This window comes from Chelonoidis abingdonii, chromosome 1 (genome assembly GCF_003597395.2).
Source record: "Chelonoidis abingdonii isolate Lonesome George chromosome 1, CheloAbing_2.0, whole genome shotgun sequence".
NCBI lineage: Eukaryota > Metazoa > Chordata > Testudines > Testudinidae > Chelonoidis > Chelonoidis abingdonii.
The window spans coordinates 69,532,945-69,549,060 of record NC_133769.1 but is presented as its reverse complement, the minus strand read 5'-3'; the positions used below and the strand labels follow the sequence as shown (position 1 = coordinate 69,549,060).

Genomic DNA, 16,116 nt, shown 5'->3' with positions numbered 1-16,116 from the left:
TCTATACTGATTTAGAGTTCCATTTCATCCATTCACCTTATATAATTAACAGAAAAGCATTTTATATTACAACATACAGAAGGTATAACAAGTTGGTTAATGTCACTCCATTTATTAGCGTAAATGTATCCTGTCCTTGTCAATCCCCAGTTTTAATGCAACTCCTTTCCTTACTGCATAATACTAAATATCTGTCAAGATCAGGCTATCCGGGACATACAGGTCTGGTACAGAGCTGGGCAATGCTTCAACCCATTTCAGAAGTGGGATCCGCAAATACCCTAAACCACCACCACCACCACCTACCTAGACCTAAACATTTCTACTTTAATTTTAATCTTAAACTGGAATTTTAAACTGACTATCTTATTTAATATCTGAAGTCTCTATACCTCAGCTCTCCTCATTAACTAATAAGGCTCATGCGGTATTATCTGTCCCACCAAAACTCCAACTTCGGGAGGAGGGGGAAAATCAGGAACTGGGATACCATAACTTCTTTAAAAAAAAAAAAAAAAGTGAATGAAGAACAACTGCAGTCAGTTATAATGGCAAGGTCCCAGAATGCATTAAAAGCTGGCATCCTCTCAGACCGACCAGGCCTCAATTAAATACTTTTAAAAAATTTAAAGCAGACGTTAAAGAATAATTACTTGTTTTAACTATAATCCATTGTACCAATAGGAGTATCACATAGGGTGATGCGTCTGATGAAGTGGGTAGTCTTTAAGGTGCCACAGGACTCTCTGTTGCTTTTTGAAGACCATCCAGTTTACCATATTAACCCAGTTAGATTTTGTTGGTCATGTTTTGTGTATAAGAAGCACACACACACTCAAATGACCAATGTCTTATAGTTTTGCAATTTATTACCTGGAAACTCCCAAACCAGTGACTAGCCTAAATGCTGCACAATAAAAGCTAAGATATTAAGTGCTATCCTAATTTATTAAAGGTTTTAAGGACCCAAAAGGCAAACACTTTGGGCCAAAACAGCAGATGAGAATCTGCCCCTTTAAGTAAGTTATAAAGGCAGATGCAACAGGTAAAGTTTGTCAGATGTTATGATGAATCTAGGCTCCAACCAATCTGAATGTCAACAAAATGAAAATTCCTGAAGAAAGAGGCAACAAGAGGACAACTTCAAAAGCTACTGATAGACAAATGCTACAAAAATTACTCCATCTTGTTTACACCTCTAACAGAGGGCCTTTAACAGACTTTAATTTGATTTAAAAGTAGGTCTTGTTTCTAACATTTTGACCTCCTACTGTAGAGGGAACCAAACTGCTTTTAAAATAAGTTTAGAAAGCATAACTATGATTCAACTGACAGCTTAACAATAAACTCATCTTTTTACTGTCAGTAAACCACAAACATTCAAAAACATGAAGGCCTCAAACTCTTTACAGTAATTGGAATGGATTTAAAACTTCAAAAATGTTCTGATGTTTTTATTTACCTTTTAGTTTTTGCGCCTTTAGGGTTCATGTTTAAGCTTTTCTCCACAAAAGTGAGGTCTAGGAACTTTTCTTTTTTTCAGAAAAAAATAAATAAAGTGATAAAAAGAGTTAAACACAATCACTTAAGTCTAAGAACTCAGAGCTTTAAGAAGAAACACCAAAGATTACAAGACTGGCAACGAAATCATGAGAGTTTGCAACACTAACTAAAATATCCACTTGGCCTACCCAATTTCAAAAATTTGTTTCCCTCATTATTCTGCAGTAAGACCATTTAAAGGACAACCTGTTTAATATTAATTTTGTTCACATTTTAAACAAATATTTAGGTCATTTTTACCTAGGTCAGCAGATTAGTGATGACAACCTACTGAACTACTTTTCTCAGCAAACCATATACCCTGGGCTCAAAAGTGTTTCAGAGACCAACCACATGCAAGAACTCACTGTTAGCAACCATTTACTTATGTTTATAAAAAGCCACCTTCCCCACCCACAAAACCTTTATTGTATGGCATTGTCAAAGTGTCACCAATGAGCTCCTCCCACTTCCAACTAGCTCAGCAGTTTGAGCGCTGGCCTACTAAATCCAGGGTTGTGAATTTAATCCTTGATGGGGCCATTTAGGGATCTGGGGCAAAAATCTGTCAGGGACAGTACTTGGTCCTTCTGTGAAGGAAGGAGACTGGACTTGATGACCTTTCAAGGTCCCTTCCAGTTCTATGAGATAGGTAAAAAGCACTTTGAATTATTAGGAAAGGGAACCAGGTTTGGAAAACTCACCCAATGCACTTTTTCAGGCAGGTTAGTTATGTGCGTAAGTATAAGGCTATCGGATATGCCTATTAGAAGGAATAATTTACACTCACAGGACAGAGACCAAATGTGTGTCTATAATCAGAGGTGCATAGTTGGCCTGCATCCTTATCAGTTTAAGGAGGCAAGGTGGCAGCCCAGGGCAAGCTTCAGGAAACGGTGCTTTGAAAACAGACAGACATGCTAGGGTACCTGAACACCATGAGGTCTGGTCAACATAACTACACCACCCAGTGGCGTGAAAAATCTACACTCCTGAGCACCAAAGCTATGCTGACCTACCCTCGGTTGAGACACAACTAGGACAACGACTTGGTCTTCTTGTTGTGCCTAGGCAGAAATGTATATTACTTATTTATATTAATATTTAACAGTCCTCCAACTAAGATCAGGGCTCCACTGGGACAGGTGTTGTGCAACATATATTAAGCGATAGTCCCTATTCTGAAGGTATAAAATGTGGTATGGAAGGAAAGGCAACAGACATATAAGGTGGTGAGTGACATCAATGGCAGAGGAGTGGGGTTGGGTTTATGCACAAAAGGACAAGGGCAGAGAAGGAGGGAGGATAAGAATTACACAGTGCTTTCATGGTATGGAAAAAGAGCTCTAACTTGATAAAGTACACAAGGGGGACCTAGCAACTACAGAAGTAATTCTTAGCATCTGTCTTCTGTGTGGAATGCAGCAATATGGATGTCAAGAAGGATGGGGAAGAGGCACTTATAGTAGTCAGAGTAGTAAATAAGGTGTGACGCTGTACGGAATATGGATGACCGCAATGAATCTTACAATAGGTGCCATGTAAGGTATCAGTGGAAAAGTTATGATTTGCTAAATATGCTTATTTATATGCATCATCTTTGTATTGCAAGTTATAAATGTGTGTGATATATTGATATCTCAAATGTGTGCTGTGGATCTGGGTGACACACCAAAACAGATTGGATCAACACTATCCAGCCTGTTTAATGGCCCATCAAGGGCACTCCGCTGTATAATGAACCCACTGAGAGAAGCTGTGGCTACACCTATCAGTCTGCAGGACATACAAGGACATGCCTGTAGACAGGGGATTCCAAGTGCTTTTCCACATGCTGAGAGCTTGTGTTTGGGACAGAGGATGTACAAGCCACATATAGCATAAGATATAAAAAGGCAGATGCATCTTCTCCATTTTGTCTTCAAACCTGCTTCTCATCTTGGAGTAATTTCTCTACAAACTGAAGCTTTGAACAAAGGACTGATACAACCATCCAAACTTTGCATGTGTTCCAAAGGGACTTTACAAGACAGCAAACTCACTAATGCTGGTAAGAACCTGAAATATGGACTGTGAAGTCATATATATGTATCTGATTGTGTTGACCATTTAACAACTCTCTTCTCTTTTTTTATTTACAATAAAACCTTTAGTTTTAGATACTAAAGGATTGACTGGTAGTGTGGTATTTTGGGTAAGATCCAAACTAGTGTCGATCTGGTAATGTGGCTGGCCTTTCTGGGATCAGAAGAACAGTGTGCAGCATCTAAAGTTTTAAATAGGTCTAATAAAGTGAGAAGTTATTTGCTGATTGGGAGCCAGAGACTGGAATGGAATAAAGCGGGCTGTGTGATCCTTTTTTTTTTTTTTTTTTTATAAAGCTTCTTGATAACCAGTATGAGGGATCAGGAGTTCAGTTTGAGACTAACTAGTTTGAGGAGAATCTGCTCTCCTTTTTGCCTGCCCTGACCTTGGCATTTTCAGTGTGGGCTACCCTGACACCTCAAGTCACATAAGGGCCTGAATGAGAGCTTTAGCTGTGAAGATAAAAAGAAAGGACTCATCTTGGAGAAAGAAGCATCTGTATTTGGACAAAAAACATGGATGTGCTGGTCCAGGGAGAGAATGTAACCAAAGACAACTGGCAGGTTACTGGCCTGAGTGACAGGGAGGATGGTGGTATTTGTCAGCAGTGATTGAGAATGGTGAGGGAATGAGCAGAGATTGGAAGGGAAGAGGAGTTCAGTTTAAGTTACAAATACCCAAATAAATCTGTTAGGTTTTACGGTTCCACTGGCCTCCTCGTTGTTTTTGTGGATACAGACTAACACGGCTACCCTCTGATAGTTGCAGAGTTCTTACTGCTGAGGAGGATTAGATTTGTTTTTCAGTTACCATTTTTGCTGTAGTTTAAAAGCAATATTCTCTAGATTAAGGAAATAATTACATCTGCAAATCAATATTTGAAATAATATTTAATACAGTCCATCAGACAAAAACCTCAAAAGCATGAAATATTCTGTAGCCTTAATGCTTGGCTGAAAAAACTAAAATATAAGTGACACTGAGTAGAGCTAGAAGATTTATTTTTTGTTTTTTTAAAAACAATTTTTTTTAATATTTACATTTGCACTTTTAAATACTTATTTAAAAAAAGAAAAGTATTTTTTAATATAAATACAACTCTCTAAAATGTCAGAAGAATTTTAACATTCTTCTCTGAAGTAGTCCTAGTCCTCCCTGTGTTGCTTGGTATCTTAATTTGCCTTTGCCTTTCAAAACTGTAGGCTTGCCAAGAACTATTCCTTTCAAAACCTCAGGAATTCCATTACTAGTTTTAAGCAAAATTAAAGGAAAATAGAAGCATTCAAAGCATAGCAAAACTATGCACAAAGTGTTTGTTGATAGTCATAAATAGACTGAAAAATTTAGACATGTCTGAAAGACAACTGCTGTATAGTCAGCTCTGTTTTGCTCTGCTATGCAACTAAATAAAGAACTATTGCTGATACTTCAAGTAAGCTCAGCGTACGATGCATTTGTACTGAACTGGAATATAGCAAACACTAGATCATTCATTCTTCACTTGAAACAGTTTATATATAAAACCGTAGTTTGCATTTCTGTGAAGTACAGTGGGAGTTCCTCTAAAATTATTGCTTCAATGTCTTCATGTGGGGCAAAGGTGACACTAGTTTCTAAAGACATAGCAAAAACAGCCAACTCTCCATCACATTCAAGATTTCCTCTAGAATTCTTGTTCTACCACACAAAATAAAATAAAGCCATTCCATACTAGGAATACTTGTACAATTAAGGAAATGTCAACTAGCATGAAGATGAAAATATAATTGTCATGTTCTTAACTAGAATTATATTGATTATTGACATCTATATTTTAACATTTAAGTACAATCATCCAAATATTTAAGCAATTCATTATAATCATTATTAGTAATTGTATAGCAGTAATGCGGAAATGTCTCCATCCAGAGTGGGATGACATTGTGCTAGATGCTGTACAAACATGTTGGAAGGCACTGCCTCTCCCTCAAAGTGTTTATAGACCAACTTGCTTGAAAAATAATGTTTGCAGTTATAGGATCAATCAAGGATAAGCAATTTGGCAAATAAGTCTGTGGGGTCACATAACAGTTTGTTGGACCACACCATAGTAATTACCACAATTATCAGCAAGGCAACATGATTTAAATTCCAGCTCTGAAGACAGGTTAAAGAACTTTGATCGACTGTTGCAAACTACAGAATTCCAGCTTCCAACATACCAGGATAGAGGGTCCATTTTCTCTTTGAAAGAGAGGCAGGAAATTACAGCAACTTTTCACCACTGAGCCAGCACACAGTAATGGATCAGTGGTTTACACTAACCGGCATCTGCTGTATGAATGACTGCAGCAGCATCATAGCTCTGCCAGTACCAATACCACCATGAAGAAAAACCAACGGAGAGGAGTCAAGGAAAAAGAAGGTCTTCTCTTAGAACTAAAAATGTGATGATCAAACCCCTCTTGAATTTGAGTAGTCATCCAAAAAACTTGCAGTATTACAAATATGCCGACTGCCATATAATACTTGGATTTTATTATAGGTATAGATATTTCAAAAAACTAGTAGTTCTGAAGCACATTTTCCTGAACAAAAGTCACAAAGTCAAATATACACAGAAAGAAATCTGAATACCTGAAAAAAGCCAAATTCTTATTAAACATAAGCTTAAAGAAAATGAAGTTTACATCCAACAAACTAATTCACTTGCAGTAGAGAATATTTCCTCTTTGACTTACTACATAGTGTGAAAGAGAAGGTAGATAAAACCTAAAAATGTACTTGAGACCTTGATTCAGAAGTGTACTGTAGTAGAACTGTTTCCATACAAACCAAGCATCATTAACTTAAAAGCAAATCAGTGACATATGGGAACAGAACCCAGGTCTTGACACCCAATTCTCTGCTCCAACCATTGAGCCACACTCATGGATTTGACAGCACCTTGGGTAAAGGCAAAACAAGTTGTGTGGGTAACAGATGTGATGTCCTAGAGAGAAAGACTGCAGCTGGTCACAACAATGCGGGAGCACCACTCTGTCCTCACCAAGCAGTGTGCATAATATTGTCATGGCCAACTACACCAAAATCATGAGCCAAGCCCCCAAACAAATCATGAGATTTTTAAAAAAATAAATAAATGCGGGGTTCTTTTTATTTACCCTTTGGTTTTTGAGTCATTAGCATTCATATTTTCAAACTCTTCTCCCCAACCATGACAACTAGAAACTTTTGTTTTGCAATTCAGCTAGAAGCAACGAAGTGGTAAGAGCAGAAGATAGTGGTATGCCAGAGAATACATCGCAGATCCAAGTATAAAGAGAATGACTTCGTAAACACTGATTACGACAGAAAAAGTCTAACTGAAAATTTTAAATCCATCCCCCTTAAATATTTTTTATAGTGGAACAGTATAGAGCTGCTGCATTTCAAGTTTCACACAATCAGAATATTAACTTCTGTCTATACCAAGAAATTTGACCATCGTTGACAATGGTTTCTCTGTGTATGTGAAAGAGTTAAGGTGATTGCCATCTTCGAAAAAATGGAAATGGTTATGTGATCAATTTTACTGAGAGAGACAGACAGACAGAGAGCACATACACACACCCCTTTACCACACTGTAAAGTCTTACCATTTCCTTGGTAGACATTTAATTCACTGCTGCATCTGCCATAAATGCCAAACTAAGCGTCATTTTTTCAGGAACCTATTTGCATTATGAATGATCACTGCCAAAATACAAACCACTCTAATGTTAATTCATAGAAAATTGTAACAAATGTACCAACACACTAAAAAGGTCAACTTATACTGAAGCCTCTTATTAATTTAGGGGGTAGGGATGTTGTGATTCTTCATGCCTTTATGAACATGCAGATATTCAACAGATTTGTCCCTCCTAACCTCACCACCAGAAGCTTCTCAGTTAAACCAAATAAAGCCAGTATGTCAAACGTAATGCCCATGGGCTGGATATGGTCTGCTTGATGTGTTTACGTTTCCCACAGGACATGTTCAGACTGTGTCGAATTTCAGCTCTCTTTCTTTAAATAAGTTCCTAATCCTAATAGTTAAAAAAAAAAGTTTGTAAATGTGAACTTAGCTAAACTGCTGCAATGACGGGTGCCTGAGTCTGCAGACAGCTGGAAACAGTGACTGAGGAGCATGAACTCCCCTTCTTCCTATTAATCTCATGGTGGGGGGGTGGGACGGGCGTAGCGCCTGGTGTCTCAGACCTAAAATCCAGTGACAACATTTCAGTGTCAACATCAACTATTTTTAGCTGATCATTTTCATGGATAGAATGGGGAAGGGGGTGTGGGAGATAAGCTCACAAGGAGGTGGGAACTGGGAGTTGCTTCAGGTAGGGAAATGCAGAGGGAAAAACAGAGTAAACAGACAGGGAAGATGGAGAGAGAAAGAAAGGAGATGGTGGGGGAGGGAACAGAGGGCAGAAACTGGCACTAAAATGGGGGCATATTTTTCCTACTGAATGTTGCTGAATGTGACAATAAGGTACTAAATGAAGAATATCTAAGTTTAGTTACTACAAAAAGGCAGATCCTTCCCTTGATCTCATCGCAAAGCTCCTAGTGACATCAGTGTTTGACTGCTCTGGATCAAGAAGAGTCTGAAGTCCTTTATTTATGCCCCAGACCATGAACTATGATTTAATATGCAATTCAGCCTCCTGAGCCAAATGAGTTTGACACCCCAGAATTAAAGAGATGTAGTATTTTTCAGTCTAAGATTGCTAAAAAGTTTACCAAAACCTAACACAAATAGAGCTCTATTCATGATTTTAGTAAGTTAAAAAATAAACTTGTTTCAATTAAAGTTTAAGCGTTGTCCTAAGTTTTGGGAAACTTAACATCTGCTGGTGTGCAAAACCCAGAAAATGAAATCATCTACAAATTGATCAACTTCACTCTTTTAGTTTCATTCTCCGTGTTGAATAAAATGCAAAACAGCAGCAGTGTAAATGTTGAGTTAACTATTACACCCCTAGCTGAGAGATCCAAAGTCACAGCTCAAATTTGGCTGTAGTTTTTTAACATGCCAAACACCCAGGCAAGGTCCTATGCACCATTTATGCCCACTTCAACTCCAAATTAAAGTTATACGGGATTTAAATGTTGAATTAGGAAGTGCCCTGTTAACTGGCCCCTCTAATCAGGCATGAATTTCATCTACTATCTTAAGAGCTGCATTCTTTAAACTATAAGGCCTGATCCGTTGCTCACTGCAGTAAATTGAAATGACTGATATCAACAAGTTCTGAATTGCTCACTTAGCAAAATGGATGTAATTGCATTCATAATTAATTTGGAATCACCAAGAAATCTAAGAGTACTGAATAAGAATAAAGAATATATACAGCAAGATTAAATTACTTTACAAAAAGTAACTATTATTTTTAGAACATCAGATTTAGCAGGGTATAATTTCCAGGTAGTTCACTGATTGAGCACAAACAACAGTACAGAACACAGACTAGAATAATGTATAATTATATCAATTCAAACAGATAAAATCCTGCAAATTTACATGCTTAATTTTACGTACTCGAAAAGCCCAACTGACTTCAAAGGAACTAATGTGTAAAATTAAGCACACATGTAAAAGCATTTGCAGGGCAGATTATACAAACACAAATGTTAATATACATTAAGTGTCAAATATTTTATTTTTCCTGACAAAAATGATTGGCAATACTTAACTAACAGACAGGGGAATTTGCCACTATAAATATATTTCAGTTAGCTATGTCTCTTCATACATGTACCAAAAAGTAATCCTATACGTACACATCTTGAAAATCCCCTTCCCACTTACCTACGTCAGATGACTCTTATTTGTCACGTATCAGTCCGAGTGCTAAATTACTTTTAGTCTCAAAGTACTGCTTGCGACAGCTCTGCAGAGGGATGACCCTGGGAAGGATCAGGTTGTCCTCTAATGAACTGATTAGCCTTGCTACAGTAAGCATACATAATTCCACCAAATACAGGAAATTTTCAGGTAAAATTAAACTAAACTTCTTTCCTCCACACTCATTTCAAATCTGAAGTCTTGACAACCTTACAAGAAGATGGTCCACAGAAAAATTGCAGTATAATCTTAAACAACTAAATTGACTACCTTGTGTTTAAAATAAACAAGCATGAAAGTAAGCAAAAATCATGGAAAGAAGTTTAGCTAGACGTATCTTTGCAGGAATATCGTTTCAATAAGCATTTTCAATTTTTCTCGACACAGAATCACACGAACTAAGGGGTTGTTAATTAAGGAGTGACATCCAAATTAGAGTCAAATAATGAAGGGAACGAAATGTATTAATATTAGTATTGCACTGGTAAATTTATTCCAATATAAACACACATTTCTTTTTAAACAAAAAAACAGCAAGTACATTTATAAAGTACTGTATGTTTTCAGTGCAGTATTTAACTGAGGAAAATGTACAACAGAGTCAACTTGCAGAATTCATGCTGACTTCAGTAGGAATACAGGGCATTTACTGGATCTGAACCCACATGTCTTAATACCAAAGCATTGCAAATGCACCACAACAAAAACTGCAATACTTTACACAGCTCATCATCTCCCAAAAAGAAAAAAAATGACAACATAGTTACCAGATCATAAAAGTAGTATTTTAATGTAAAAAGGGCTACGAATATTTTAAGGCTGTTTAAGACCAAAATAAGTTATTTAGAAAAGCTATACGCACATTACACTAAATGTCACTTATGTATTAGCGTTTCATTCAAAAGAGTTAAGAGGTTTTAGAGTAGTATATTTACTAAAGAGTCATTAGGAAATGAAATCATCAGAAAAAACTACTAATACAAAATATTGTGTTACACTGTAGAAAATGACAAATACAAAACTCTTCCCAGTGTTAAGCCTGACTTCTGTTATGTACATGCACCACAACTGAAAGGTACATCATTCTATGACTAAGTGTCAAATAAAATGTTAAGTGATACCTGAATATGATCTATGGATTGACAATGAAAGGAAGATTAAAAATAGCTAAGAATTTTCCCAAAATGTTAAAACTCAGTATTGCAGACACAGCACTTACAAAATTGCAAAAAACTGTCATAGAACTGATTTAAACAAAAAGCTGGTCTAAACCTTAGCTATAGCAGACCTTGTGGTCCACTATAATTAACTAGGATGTGAGACACCATTTGCACTGTTTAACTTTCTGAGGCCAATCCCCACGAAACTAATCCTTGCAGGAGATTACAAAAAAGGGAATTTTCTACTTGAAATATATTCCGTTAGGTATAACTTTTAATATATTTTCACTCATAGAGGCTCATTTTGGGGAAATTTTCAGAATCCCCTCCCCATATATCAGACACTTCCACTATTTTGGCACTAACTCATCAATCTAGCCAGACTCAGAATTAGTTTTGAGAGTCAGGACCAGTGCCTTTAAAGTTCCAGGACTATTGGGCATCCTGGAGTTAATACACGACAATCTGGGACATGCAATAGCAAATATACTAGTCCTAAAATGCACGTTATAGAAGCAGTAATAGCTACACAGGGAACCTTGACAGGACACACAGGATAAGGCTGACCCAGGAGGCAAATCAGCTGGTGTACAGTCTGCAAGCCCAGAGACCACACCACACAGGAGCTGACTCCAGTAAGCCCACACTCAAAACAGCTTTTAGGGCTCAGCTTTGTTTTTACAGACATTTCTCATCTCCCTCAACTCCTCCCCACCCACACTCCACCCCCACTGGCAACACACACAACGGCAGGTTAGTCCCCCCGCAAACCAAACCCAACCCCTCACCCGAGCTCTACACTCACATCAGCGACTTGGCAACCCCACGCTCGGCCCCCCAAGCACGATGGTAGGTCCCCCTCCCCGCCACTGACAGAAACACGTCCCCAGCCCGGCCCCGCTCTCCCAGCGGCTCGCCTCTCCCCAAGGGACGCCCAGAACAGGGCCAATACGGAGCAGCGGCTCCCGCAGCCCAGGACTCTCCCGCTAGCACCAGTCACCGCCAGGAAGAGCCGAGCCGGGCCGGGCCCTAGGACGCTGCGCCCTCCGCCCCCAGAAGCCGGCTGCGGGCACTCGGGGGAAAGCGCCGGGCCCTGTGCAGCACTTACGTTCTCCATGAACCCAGGACTGGCTGCGAAACCGGCAGGGGCGGGACCGGGCCGGGCCGAGCCTCCGGGGGCGGGGAGACCACGGCGCTCTGTCCTTCCACAGCCCCGGGAACAACTGCAACTCTTGATAGCTGCAGCAGCGGGGCCTCGCTCTGGGCCGGACTCTGCCCGGGACAACTTCCGGGGCCAGCCCCACAACTTCTTCCGGGGCCAGGGTGGGGGTGTGATCCTGGGCTAGGGCTGGGGGCGTCTATGGCAGGGAGAGCCATGGGCTCACGCGGGGCGGGAGGAGCCACTCATTGGGAGCACGCGCTTAGGTAGCTGGGGCCTCGCTCTCGCGCTAACCGTTTATCCAAGTGCTGCGTGCCTGAGCTAATTTACATATTCCTGCGTAACCCCGAACTCGCGTGCGCGGGCGGTCGTGCTGGCTGAGCCTGTCCGCCACACCCCACCTGGGGTCGGGCGGGCCCCGAGTTCTGGCGTGTCACTGCCCCGCTGGCGCAGCCTGACTCTCGCTGCACAATGTAGTGAGCCGCTTGGGCTGTGGGGGGGTCTGCTGGGTCATCTCATGCGGGAGCCGCCCCAGGAGACTCCGATCCTCGCGGCGTTTTGCGAGCTGACAGTGGCTTTGGTGGTGTAGAAGTCGCAGCCCATCCCTCAAAGAAATTGCTAAAGAAAACAGCTAAGCGGCCTGGGAGGAAGAACTAGGAATTTTGCGTGTGTCAGTTACTGTTTTCTGCTGGGCACCCGAGAAGTGCGTTGCCAGGGCCCATTCCTGAGAAGGGCTGCCCGAAGTTTCCTTGTAGAAACTTACTGATTTTGCACGTTTGAAAAGATGAGGCACAAGGGTTTTAATTTGCTTTTTCATTACTTGTGAATGGGCACCAAGAAGTTTCTGTAGTGTTTGGGTTTATTTTATTAATCTTCAGACACTGTAAAAATGTATCTTTGTGTTCTTTTTTAAATGCTGATGTATAAAGAGGGAGCAATATAGTTAATAAAAGATGGAAAGTAGGAATGATGAAAATAGAAACGATGGGTATGTCTACAGTGCAGTAGACACCCTCAGCTAGCTTCAGAGCTGTTTAATTGTGTAGAGCAGTGGTTCTCCGTCAGGGGTACCCTGGAGGTATGCAGAGGTTCTCTAAGGAGTATGTCAACTTATTTCGGTATGTCCTTAGTTTTACAACAGGGTACATTAAAAAGCAGTAGCAAAGTCAGTACAAACTAAGGGCATAGCTACACTTGCAGAGGTAGAACACTGAAAGTTAAACTAGCCCTTGGACAGCACAGTAGGGAAAGCGCTGCAGTGTGTCCACACTCTCAGCTGCAAGCACACTGGCGTGGCCACATTTGCAGCACTTGCAGCAGGTTTCCCACAGAGGACCTCTTCCCATTCTGGTGCTGTGGCTTGTGGGAAGGTCATGGGGTCGGAGCATTCTGGGTCCTGTCCTAACACCCCATGATGCATTTCTCTACATCCCAGCAATCCCTGTGCTTCCATCCACATTTGGCACCACTTTTCAACATTCTTTGTACTGCATGCTCTGTCTTCCCTTTTGATCTGTGGGAATGGATCATGAAGTGCTGAGGAATATGCTAATAGGTCTCGCCAGCACATCACGTTTGGCAGTCGAGTTACTCCTTAAGCTACAAACTGACAGTGAGGAGTCCGATAATATTGACTTGCGTAACACATAACACAAGATTGCTTGTGGCATTCACGGACATGCCACCATGGAATGCCACTTTTGGGCTCGAGAAACAAGCACTGAGTGGTGGGACCACATTGTCGTGCAAGTCTGGAATGACGAGCAGTGGCTGCAGGACTTCGGATGAGAAAAGCCACTTTCATAGGACTGTGATGAGCTCGCCCCCACCCTGGAGCACAAAGACATGAGACTGAGAGCTGCCCTGCTGGTGGAGAAGAGAGTAGTGTGATGGGTTGGATCACAGAAACCCCCTTGGGATCTGCCACCTGACGTGTCAAGACTACCTCTGCTCCTGTTTTCCCTGCCAGCTCAGGACTCCAGCACCTTGTCTTGCTGAGCCCGAACTCCCGTCTGCTCCAGCACAGACCCGGGGTCTGAATTACCTGCCCCAAAGCTGCAGGTTTACTTGAAAACAGCTCACAGAAGTGTGCTTGTCTTTAGCACTCGGATGCCCAATTCCCAATGGGGTCTAAACCCAAATAAATCCGTTTTACCCTGTATAAAGCGTATGCAGGGTAAACTCATAAACTGTTCACCCTCTATAACACTGATAGACAGAGATGCACAGTTGTTTGCTCCTCCAGGTATTAATACATACTCTGAGTTAATTAATAAATAAAAAATGATTTTATTAAATACAGAAAGTAGGATTTAAGTGATGCCAAGTAGTAACAGACAGAACAAAGTAAGTCACCAAGCAAAATAAAATGTGCAAATCTATGTCTAATCGAACTGAATACAGATAATCTCACCCTCTGAGATGCTTCAGTAAGTTTTTTCTCTCAGACTGGACACCTTCCAGACCTGGGCACAATTCTTTCCCCTGATACAGTTCTTGTTCCAGCTCTGATGATAGCTAGGGGATTCTTCATGATGGCTCTTCTCCCTCTTTGTTCTCTTCCACCCCTTTATATATCTTTTGCATAAGGCGGGAATCCTTTTGTCCCTCTCTGAGTTCCCACCTCCTCCTTCTCAATGGAAAGACACTAGGTTAAAGATGGATTCCAGTTCAGGTGACATGATCACATGTCACTGCAGGACTTCATTACCCACTTGCCAGCACACACATATACAGGAAGACACAGGTAAATACAGCCATTTGCAGACAATGGTCCTAGTTAATGGGAGTCATCAAGATTCCAAACCATCATTAATGGCTCACATTTTACATAATTACAATAGGCCCTCAGAGTTATATTTCATATTTCTAGTTTCAGGTATAAGAGTGGTACATTTATACAAATAGGATGACCACATTCAGTAGATTACAAGCTTTGTAATGATACCTTACAAGAGACCTTTTGCATGAAGCATATCTCAGTTACATTATATTCACTTATTAAATTTTTGTAAAACCATATAGACTGCACAACATCACAGGTGGTTATTGCAATCTGGAAGCTGGCAACTCCAGACAGCTACCAATCGGTTACTAACCAGTTTGGAGTGGGAAAGTCGACTGTTGGAATCTTGTTGATGCAAGTTTTGCAGAGCCATTAATCGCATCCTGCTCAGAAGAACTGTGACTCTGGGTAATGTGCATGACATTGTGGCTGACTTGGCGCAAATGAGATTCCCTAACTGCAGAAGGGTGATAGTTGGGATGCATATTCCAATTCTGGCACCAGGCCACCTAGCTGCTGAATATCTTAATCAGAAGGGGTATTTCTCTATGGTTCTCCAGGCGCTTGTGGATCACCATGGGTGCTTCATTGACATTAACTCAGACTGGCCCGAAAAGGTCCATGATGCACGCATCTTTCGGAACACTGGCCTGTTCAGGAAGTTGCAAGCAAAGACATATTTTCCAGACCAAAGATCACCTTAGGGGAAGTAAAAATGCCCATTGTGATCCTTGGAGACCTCGCTTACCCTTTAATGCCGTAGCTCATGAAACCCTACACAGGGAGCCTTGACAGCAGCAAGGAGCGGTTCGATAACAGGCTGAGTCAGTGCAGAAAGACTGTGGAGTGTGCTTTTGGCCATTTAAAGGGCCACTGGCACTCTGTATGGGAAGCTGGACCTGGCTAATGACATCCCGGCAGTTATATCCGTGTGCTGTACCCTCCATAACATTTGTGAAGGGAAGGGTGAAAGATTCATTCAGGCATGAAACTTGGAAGTTCAACACTTGGAGGCTGAATTTGAACAGCCAGAGAGCAGGGCTATTAGAGAGGCCCAGCGCCGGGCTGCAAGGATTAGGGATATCTTGAGGGAGCAATTTGAGGCTGAAAGCCACCAGAAATGTTTGGTGCCCTGCATGGGAGTGAAGTGCAGTGGTTACAATGTTAGTAGGAATCTGTGCTTGCCACACTGACTTGCAGTGCCTATTGCTTTCCTGGGCTAAGGTATCTTTTACTTAATGCATTAATAAAGAATTTTTCAAAGCCATTTATTTAAAAGAAAATTTATTTATTGAAAAGAAACACAACTGCTTTGGAAACAGAAAGGGCAAGGGGTGGGGAACGGTTCAATCACAGATTTGCGTATGTCCTGTTCTCATACTCAGCCTTCCTGTCTGGAGTGCTGTGCAATGAGCGCTGCACTTCAGGCTGGCTAAAATGCATGATGATGGGGGTTGAGTGCAGTGGGTAAGGATCATAGTTTACAGGGCTGGGTGGTGAAGCTACAGGTGTAGGAGGCAGCTGGTGG

The 16,116-nt window shown here is 41.0% G+C and overlaps 1 protein-coding gene across 1 annotated transcript in view; it reads right to left on the bottom strand.

The window, feature by feature from the left end:
• Positions 1–15,842, bottom strand: part of FRS2 (fibroblast growth factor receptor substrate 2) — a 98,766-nt gene extending 82,924 nt beyond the window's left edge. The window contains exon 1 of the mRNA XM_032796516.2: positions 11,753–15,842. The gene's annotated coding sequence lies outside the window, so the exon portion shown is untranslated. The remainder of the gene's footprint in view (positions 1–11,752) is intronic.
• Between the last annotated feature and the right edge of the window lie 274 nt (positions 15,843–16,116).